Raw genomic sequence first — 10691 nt, 5'->3', positions numbered from 1 at the left:
TACTTTGTTGGGTAGTATTAGAATAATTCCTTCAACTCCTTCCCCACTCCAACACATACCATGACTATGCTTAGGAACCTGAGACTGAACAGTATGCACATGAGACACCTCTATGTGGCTACCACTGAAAAGCCAGGCTGAGTACAGGTAAGATGAGTAATCTAATACTTGGCGCATCTGTAAACCCCTCCAATTTTTAATTGGTTTATGTCTTCATCTGAAATCTTTAAGTGATACAGATTGTTAAGTTTTGTTTTTAAGCCAATCAAAGACTCATATATTTTCTAGGGGAGATACAGCAAATTTGCATTCAATTTATCAAACTGTTTTGCCAAAATTCAGTCTTCTGCCAAGAACACCAATGTTTTGTTGCTGTTATTTGTTTGTTTGTTTTCTGAAAAAGGAAGTTGTAAGGGCAAATGAGCAAACAATAACTTACATATTTGGCTGCCTTGATCCTAAACATTGTGTGTTTTTCTGATTTGGAAAAAGAACCCTTTGGTGGGTTATTGAGTTTAATTGAACACAATTGAATCAAATACATGAAAACTAGCCTTCTCTCATCCTCTGTGGGCTAGCCAAGATGGATCCCAAATAACGGTCTTTCACTTGACATCCTATCCCAATAACAAAATACAGTGGCATAGACATTTGGCTCATGTGGATAAAAATGTCTGCTCAGCTGTCATAGTCACTTTCTCTGTTAGGTGATCCTAGGGCAATGTTTCCAAAAAGTGAAGAATGAGTTATACAAAGTGTTAGGCATATTAAGATAAACATTAAAAAAATCTGTGGTCTTTGAAGGGTCACATGATGAAACTGATCCTTTGAAATTTCAGCTTCTTCTCCTCCACCCCAAGTGACTGGCAAACACATGTAATGATGTACCATGAACAATTAGTTGATTGTGATTTTCTCAATTATAATCTTCTTTTATTTTTTCTAATTTCTCTTACTTCTTAAACTTTCTGAAATATTTGATTCAGTTGACCACACTTTTCATTTGGTTATTTTGTTCTCTAAATGAAGTTACACTGCATTCTCTTGGTGACAAACACTCTTCATGTTCATTTGCTGGATTATCATCTATATATTATGCCCTCACTGTTGCTGTATACAGTGACTGTGTCTAGGTTATCCTTCCCTCTTTGTCACTCAGTCCATTTGTTTGTCTCCCTGTCTATCTCTGTCTCTGTTTCTCTGTGTCTCACTCTTTGTCTCTATTTGCTTCTGTCTCTGTCTTTCTCTGTCTACATCACTTCCTTTCTCTGCCTTTCTCTTACTCTGTTTCTGCATCTATCTGTCTATATATTCGTTTTTTTTTCTTTTTTTAAATTTTTAATTAGATTTTTTATTTTTAGTTTACAACACTTAGTTTTATATGTTCTTGAGTTTCAAATTTTCTTCCCTTCCCTCCCTTTTCCCCCTCCCCCCATGACAGCATACAGTCCAATATAGATTTTACACAAACCTTCACATTAAACTTATTTACACAATATTCAAATTGCAAAGAAGAATTGTGACCAATAAATTGAATCATGAGAGGGAAGAAACAAAACCAAAAAAAAGGAAAAAAAGAGAGCAAATAGTTTCCCTCAATCTTCATTCAGACTCCACAGTTCTTTCTCTGGATGTAGCTAGCTTTATCCATCATGAGTCCTTTGGAGCTGTCTTTGAGCCTTGTATTGCTGCAGAAAGTTGAGTCTATCAAAGTTAGTCATTACAAAATCAATATGACTGTATTTGTGTATAATATTGTCCTGGTTCTGCTCCTGTCATTCAGCATGAGACCATGTAGTTCTTCCCAGGTTATAACGAAGTCCATATCTTCCCCATTTCTTATAGCACAATAGTATTCCATTACATTTATATGCCACAACTTGTTCAGCCATTCTCCAATCGATGGGCATCTCCTTGATTTCCAATTCTTTACCACCACAAAAAGAGCAGCTATAAATATTTTTTGTACATACACTTCCCTTTCCCACTTGTGTGATTTCTTTGGGATATAGCCATAGGAGTGGTATTGCTGGGTCACAGTGTATGCACATTTTTATAGCCCTTTGGGTGTAGTTCCAAATGGCTCTTCAAAATGACTGGATCTGTTCACAACTCCACCAACAATGTATTAATGTTCCAATTTTTCCCACATCCTCTCCAGAATTTATCATTTTCCTGTTTTGTCATGTTAGCCAATCTGACAGGAGAGATGTGGTACCTGAGTTGTTTTGATTTGTATTTCTCTAACCAATAGTGATATAGAGCATTTTTTTCATATGCCTATAGCGATCTTTAATTTATTCCTCTGAAAACTGCCTGGTCATTTCCTTTGATCATTTCTCAATTGGGGAATGACTTTTATTCCTATAAATTTGGCTCAGTTCCCTGTATATTTTAGATATGAGGCCTTTGTCAGAGATACTGTTTGTAAAGATTTTCTCCCAATTTTCTGTTTCCTTCCTAATCCTTGTTGCGTTGAATTGTTTATACAAAAACTTTTCAATTTAGCATAATCAAAGTTATCCATTTTGCATTTTAGAATGCTCTCTATCTCTTGTTAGGTCATGAATTCTTCCCTTTCCCATAAATCTGACAGGTAAACTATTCCTTGCTCTCCAGAATTGCTTATAGTATTGGTCTTTATTCTTAAATCATGTGCCTATTTTGATTTTATTTTGGTATATGGTATAAGATATTGGGCTATGCCCAGTTTCTGCCATACTATCTTCCAATTTTCCCAGCAGTTTTTGTGAAATAGTGAATTCTTAACCTAGAAGCTGGATTCTTTAGGTTTATCAAATAGTAGGTTGCTATAGTCACTGACTTCTTCATCTTGTGTACCTAAAATATTCCACTGATCTACCACTCTGCTTCTTAGCCAGTACCTGGTAGTTTTGAGGACGGCTGCTTTATAGTACATTTTGATATCTGGTGTGGCTAAGCCACCTTCCCTAGCATTTCTTTTCATTAATTCCCTGGATATTCTAGACTTTTTCTTCTTCCAAATGATTTCTTAAAATTATTTTATCCAGCTCTATAAAATATTTTTCAGTAGTTTGATTGGTATGGCACTGAATAAGTAAATTAATTTAGGTAAAATTGTCATTTTTATTATATTAACTCAGCCTAACCACAAGCAACTCGTTACTCCATTTAATTAGATCTGACTTTATTTGTGTTCATATAGGCCCTGAGTTTGTCTTGGCAGGTAGACTTTCAAATATTTTATAGAGTCTATGGTAACTTTAAATGGAATTTCTCTTTCTATCTCTTGTTATTTGGCTTTGTTAGTAATATATAGGAATGCCAAAGATTTATATGGGTTTATTTTGTATGCTGCAACTTTGCTAAATTTGTTTATTATTTCAAGTAGTTTTTTTACTAGAATCTCTAGGATTCTCTAAGGAAATCATCATATAATCTGCAAAAAGTGATAATTTAGTTTCTTCTTTGCCTATTCTAATTCCTTCCATTTCTTTTTCTTCTATTAATGCTAAAGCTAACATTTCTAGTACCAAATTGCATAATAGGCATGATAATAGACATCCTTGTTTCACCCCAGATCTTATTGGGAATACATCTAGCTTATCCCCGTTACATATAATGAATGCTGATGGTTTCAGGTAGATGCTATTCACAATTTTAAGGAAGATTACCTTTAATCCTATGCTGCAATCTTTTTGCTAATATTTTATTTTAAATTTTTGCATCCATATACATTGGTGTATAATTTACTTTCTCTGTTTTGGCTCTTCCTGGTTTAGGTATTAGTACCATATTTATGTCATAAAAAGAATTTGGTAGGACTCCTTCTTTGCCTATTTTCCCAAATACTCTATAAAGCATGGGAGTTAATTGTCATTTAAATGTTTTATAGAATTCACATGTAAAACCATCTGGCCATGGAGATTTTTACCTAGGAAGTTCATTGATGGCTTGCTCAATTTCTTTTTTTTCTGAAATGGGGTTATTTAGGTTATTTTCTACCTCTTCCACTAACCTGGGCAATTTGTATTTTTGTAAATATTCATCTATTTCCCTGAGGTTATCAGATTTATGGGCATACAATTGGGCATAATAATTCCTAATTATTGTTTTAATTTCCTCTTAATTGGAGGTGAACACACCCTTTTCATTTTTGATACTGCTAATTTGGTTTTCTTTTTTTTGTTTTTTAAATCAAATTGACCAAGGGTTTATCAATTTTATTAGTTTTTTTCATAAAACCACCTCATAGTTTTATTTATTAGTTCCATAGTTTTCTTGATTTCAGTTTTATTAATCTCTCTTTTGATTTTCAGTATTTCTAATTTGGTATCTAATAGGTGATTTTCAATTCAATTTTTTTTAGTTTTATTTCAGTTGCATGCCCATTTCACTTACCTCCTTTTTATCTATTTTATTCATGCAAGCATTTAGGGATATAAAACTTCCCCTGAGAACTGCTTTTATTGCATCCCATAAGTTTTTGTATGTTGTCTAATTATTGTCATTCTTTTGAATGAAATTATTAATTGTTTCTGTGATTTGTTCTTTGGCCCACTCATTCTTTAGGATTAGATAATTTAGTTTCCAATTAATTTTTAGTTTATCTTTCCATGGGTCCTTTACTACAAATAATTTTTATTGTGTCATGATATGAGAAGGATTCGTTGACTATTTCAGCCTTTCTGCACTGGATTTTGAGGTTTTTATGCCCTAGCACATGGTCAATTTTTGAGTATGTGCAATGTACCATTGAGAAAAAAAAAAGTATATTCCTTTTTATCTCCATTCAGTTTTCTCCAGAGATCTGTCATATCTGCCTTTTCTAAAATTCTATTCACCTCTTTAACTTCTTTCTTTTTTATTTTGAGGTTAGATTTATCAAGTTCAGAGAGGGGGAGGTTGAGGCTCTCTATTTCTTCCTGTAACTCCCTTAACTTCTCCTCTAAGAATTTGCATGCTATACCACTTGGTGCATATATGTTAAATAATGATATTGCTTCATCGTCTATGGTGCCTTTTAACAGGATATAGTGTCCTTCTTTATCTCTTTTAATTAGATCTATCTTTGCTTTTGCTTTGTCCAATATTAGAATTGCTACTCCTGCTTGTTTTACTTTAGCTGAAGCACAAAATATTCTACTCCATTCTTTTACTTTTAGCTTTTGTGTTCCTCCTTTTTCAAATGTGTTTCCTGTAAATAACATATTGTAGAATTATGGTTTTTAATCCATTCGGCTATCTGCCTCCATTTTATGGGAGAGTTCATTCCATTCACATTCACAGTTATGATTACAAACTGTGTCTTTTTCTCCATCCTGTTTCCCCACCCTGTTTATGCTTTTATTTCTCCCTCCCCAATTCTTCTCCTCAAAAGAGTTTTGCTTTTGACCACGGCCTTCCTCAGTTTGCCCTCCCTCTTGATTTCCCTCCCTTATATTACCCTTTTCCCCTTGCTACTTCTTCCCTCCCTTCTGGCCATGCCCCTTTCTTTCCCCTTTCCTCTCCTACTGCCTGTAGGACAAGTTTGATTTCTATACTTTTCAGAGTATGTTATTCTTTTCTTGAAGCAAATCTGATGAGAGTAAAGCTCATATACTACTTTTCTCCCTCCCATCTTTGCCTCTAATATAAGGTGTTTTTGTGCCTCTTCATTTGATGTAATTTATCTTTTTCTACTACCTCCTTACCTCTTCTCCCAGAACCCTCCTTATATATCTCTTAATTATATTTTTTATCATTATATCAGTTATTTTATACTGATGCCCACAGTCTATGTGTATCCCTTTCAATTGTCATAACTGTACTATTCTCAAGATTCACATATATATGCATATACACATACACACACACATATATATAATATATATATATTATTTATATATATTATATATATATATATAACATACATAAAACCATATAATTCTATATAAGGATATAAACAATTTTCCTTTATTGATTAACAAGATTTGTGTGGGTTTTCCCCCTTTTTATCTTTTATGTCTCTCTTGAGTTTTGTATTTGTATTTGAAGATCAAATTTTCTATTGAGTTCTGGCATTTTCATCAGGAAGGTTTGGAATTCCCTTACTTTGTTGAATGTGCATCTCCTTGCCTGAAAAAATTATGCTCAGTTTTGGTGGGTAGTTGTAGTCCAAGCTCCTTTGCCCTTTGGAATATCCTATTCCAATTTCTCCTGTCATTTAATGTAGAAGATGAGGGATCCTGTGTGATTCTAACTGTAGTTCCACAATGCTTGAATTGTTTCTTTTTGGCTGCTTGCAGTATTTTCTCCTTGACTTTGTAATTCTGAAATTTGGCTAGAATATTTCCTGGAGTTTTCAATTTGGGATCTCTTTCAGGGGGTGGTCAGTGGATTCTTTCAATGACTCTGGTCCTAGGACCTCTGGGCTATTATCTCTGATAATTTCTTTGAAGATACTGTCCAGGCTCCTTTTTTCATCATGACTTTCTGGTAGACCAATAATTCTTAAATTGTCTCTCCTGGATCTGTTTCCCAGGTCAGTTGTTTTTCCCATCATATATGGCACTTTTTCTTCCATTTTTTCGTTCTCCACATTTTGTTTGACTACTTCTTGCTGTCTCGTAGAGTCATTAGCTTCCACTTGCTCAATTCTAATTTTTAATGAATTGCTGACTTATTTTTCCTTTTGACTCTCCTTTTCCAATTGGTTGATTTTACCTTTCAGGGCATCATTTTCTATATTTAGATTCTGAATCTCATTAGCCATTTCACAAATTTTACTTTTTAAAGATTTGACCTCACCTGTGGTTTTTTATTCCATTTTTTCCTTTACCTCCCTAATTCGGATTTTAAAATCCTCCTTTAGCTCTTCCAGGAATGCTTTTTGGGCTTGAGACTAGTTCACATTCCCTTTTGAGGTGTCAGATGTGGGTAGAGTGTCAGTGCTGTCCTCTTCTGAATTGGTATTTTGATCTTCCCTGTCTCCATAAAAAGAGTCAATGGTCCTCAGTTTTTTCATGTTCTTCTTCATGTTGGTTACATTTTTCCTGGCTTTACAGTGGATTCTGCTTTTGGGGCTCAGGGATAATTGTCCCAGGTTTCTTGTTCTGGGAATTGTGAGCCTAGTTACTGGCCTTGTGCATTGTGGCCTTTGGTTTCCTAAGGTGTGGGGGAGGTGTCATCTGGTTTTTGGAAGTCTCTTCTTCCCCCGGGAGTGCTCTCCAGCACCAGTGGTCTCATCTGTTGCCTGTGCTGGTGTCTGCCACTTCTTCTGGCTGTGCAAAGGCACGCTGGGTTCCAGATGTTGACCCTTACTGGTTCTGCCCTACTGGGAATCAGGAATTCCCACTGTTTGGCTACTGATGCCCCACTTCGGTTTCCTCTATTCCAGCATTTTTCTGGAGGAATTCTCTGGGTCAGTGAGGGAGGGAGGGATGAGAACTGTTTACCTGGCCATTATGTCTCCCAGAAGTTCTAGAAGTCCTGTTTCAAATCTTTGGGCTGCAAGCCTCAGTAGTGGATATCCTGGGGCCACAGGGGCTGCGCTGCTGCCTCATGTGGCTTCAACAGACTCTCATCCAGTGTTGGGAGGCCTGCACGTCTCCACCTGTTTCAGGCACCCAGTTTTCTCCCAGCCTGGATTTCTGGCTGGTTTCCACAGCTGGTTCTGCTTTGGTGCTGTCTGGTGCAGCTCCATGCACTGTGCACTCTCCCAGTCTACAGATCCATCACATCGACCTTTCACACTGTCCTGGCTTGAAAATTTGCCCCAGTCAGTCTACTAGTGGCTTCTAACTCTCTCAAACCTGGTCACATTCACTTATTTAGAGATATCTGACACAACTTGTGCGAGAGCTCTGGTAAGACGTTGTTTTCAAGTGGCCATGTTGGCTCTGCCCCCCTTATTTGTATTTTTCTGTTTCTGTGACTATTTGTGTCTCTCTCTTTCTGACTCTCTGTAGCTCTCTGTGTCTCATTCTTTGTCTCTGTCTGTCTCTCTGTGTTGTCTCCTTTTTTCTGTGTATCTGTCTTTCTCTGTCTCTGTTTTTGTCTCTGTCCCTATGTCTCTGTCTCTCTCTGTGTCTCTTTCACTGTCTGCCTGTCTCTCTCTCTCTGTTTCTCTCTCCCTCTCAACAGCTCCAGGGTTTCTTTATGATTTCTAGACATATGATTCCCAGTACATGTCAAAGTGGATGTAACATGAGCATCTCAAACTTAACATGTCTGAAATTGAACTCATATTTATCCCCAAAACCTGACCCTCTGCTGAACCTCACTGTTTCTCTTGAGGATACAATTATCTCTCCTGTGTCCCAAGCATACAACTTCAGAGTTTTCTTGATTCATCACTCTCCTCTATCTCAAACATCTTTATTTGTTAAATCTTAAAGCTTCTACCTTCACCATATCTTTCAAACACAACCCTTTCCCTCTACATACATGGCTAGTACCTTAGCCTAACCCTTATTCATCTTTTGACTTCAATCTGTCCCATCTCCAACACTTATTCTTACAGGTACCAAAATGAAAATCCTGAAGCAGGGACCTGACCTCTATTACAAAAATATGGAGGTCCACTACAAACTAGAGCATCAAAAAAAATCTGTTGTCATTTAAGGTTGTTCAAAACCTGGCTCAAATCTATTTTTCCAGGTTTAGTGTACATTTTATACTCTATATTTGAATTAAACTGATCTTCTTACTCTGCGTCACATGTGTCTTTGAACATGCTGTTCCATGTGCATAAACTTCATTCTCTTCTCTCATTCACCTCTTAGAGAGCCATGGCATCTTTTAAAACTCACAACAAATAACTTGTCCTGTGTGAATTCTTCCCTTATCTCCCAGACACTAATCCCCCTTCAACACAGTCAAATTACCATGTATTTATTTTGCAAATTTATATGCTTATATGTTTCCTCCCTTCATAAAATGCAGCTCTTTCCAAACAGAGGCTGTTTCTTTTTCTTTAAAAATGTATATCCCTTGCTCCTAGAAAAGGGCTTTGTGCTTTTAGTATGTGATTAATAAATGTTTTGTGATAAATTGTTAGATTGTCAGAGAAATATGACATGGAACAGCTGTGGTTCTTTTAGTTTATTTCATTCTCCTCCTTTTTCTTTTCCTCATAAATCTTCTTGTCATGCTTGTCCTACAAGTATCCTTCTCTTCCTCCTCCTCTTTTCCCTGTTTTATCATAATGAATATAGAAATGATGGCCTTTTGTAGTGGACAGAATGCTGTGCAACGATTTAGGAGGGCCTGGCTTTGATTCCTATTTCTAACATGAACAAGCTCACTAATTTGGGTCAAATTATTTGAGCTTTCTTTTTGTTTCAGTTTCTTTATCAGTAAAATGGGGATGTCAATACCTACAATATCTCTTTCACAGGTTTGTTGCAATGCTTCAATATGGCAAGGTATAAAAAAAATCTTTACATTTAAAACAAAGAAAAAATAATGTACTATCTTTACAACTCTCAGTGAATCTTCTTGGGTACTCAGTTATCTTCTTTAAAATAAGAACATTGGGTTAGGTAGTTTCTAAAATCACTAACAGCTTTAAATCTCTGATAGTGCAATCCTTCACCATCTTTGACATCATTGCACATACACGTATGTAGATAGTGTGCAATTTATATGTATGTGTGCATGTGCACATGTGTATACATACATATGTGTATATATATACACATATATGTATGTACACATACATATATGTGTACATGTATATGTATATACATACCTATTATACATAAGTGAGCAAAGTAGGGATATTTTAAAAAATGAAAGTGTTACTCATCAAAATTAATAATGACCTAAACTGTCATGAGCCATCTTAAAGTATCAAAATTCAGGCAGTATCCCAACTTCTCAGCCCACTGACACCAAAACCAACTTATCAAGTCAGTGGGAAAATTCTATTGGACATAGGTGAGAGAAGGGTGTGGTCCAGTACCAACCCTGGGGCAGCAGAGGTGGCTGCAGGAGAGGCAGCAGCAACAGCAGCATCAGTGGTGGCTACTTCTGGAGCTCCAGGCCCACAGAGGGTGGGGAGAATCAAGTGATTGATCAGAGTGGGAGTTTAGAGATCTCTGCTGGCACTGAAGCAGGATTCTCTTGCTTTGCCCTGCTTGGATCTGGGTCACAGTCCTGGTTGTTGGTGCTGGGGTAAGGAGAAGCACTGGTGTGGCAGAGCTTGTGGTGGCTGTGGAGAGGGAGTCCTCCAGGCAGTTACAAGACAGAAAAGAGTACTTGAGATCACTCAAAGACCAGAGCACAGGCTAGGAGAGGAATCAACACCTCTCATTGGATCATACCACCTCAGAAGAACTGAAAATTTATTGATGCCTACAAGTAACTCTGAAAACAGCAGCACAAAACCCTGGAAGCTTGGGACAGAGCACAATTCACTCTAGAAGCAGAGTTCTACCTTTGCAAAGAGCTAAAATGTCATGTATTTGCTGGGAAAATGAGCAGATGGTGTAAAAAAACCTCAGACTATAGAATCTTATTTTGATGACAAAGAAGATCAAAATGTACAACCAGAAGAAGACAACAAAGTCAAAGTTCCTACATCAAAAGCCTCTAAGAAAAGTATGAATCAGTCTCAGGTCATGGAAGAGATCCAAAATTAAGAGAAGTAAAGGAAAAATTGGGAAAAGAAATGAGAGTGATGCAAGAAAATCATGAAAAACAAGCCAACAGCTTGTTAAAGGAGA

The sequence above is a fragment of the Trichosurus vulpecula genome, chromosome 6 (assembly GCF_011100635.1).
Source record: "Trichosurus vulpecula isolate mTriVul1 chromosome 6, mTriVul1.pri, whole genome shotgun sequence".
NCBI lineage: Eukaryota > Metazoa > Chordata > Mammalia > Diprotodontia > Phalangeridae > Trichosurus > Trichosurus vulpecula.
Note: the sequence above shows the minus strand (reverse complement) of the source record.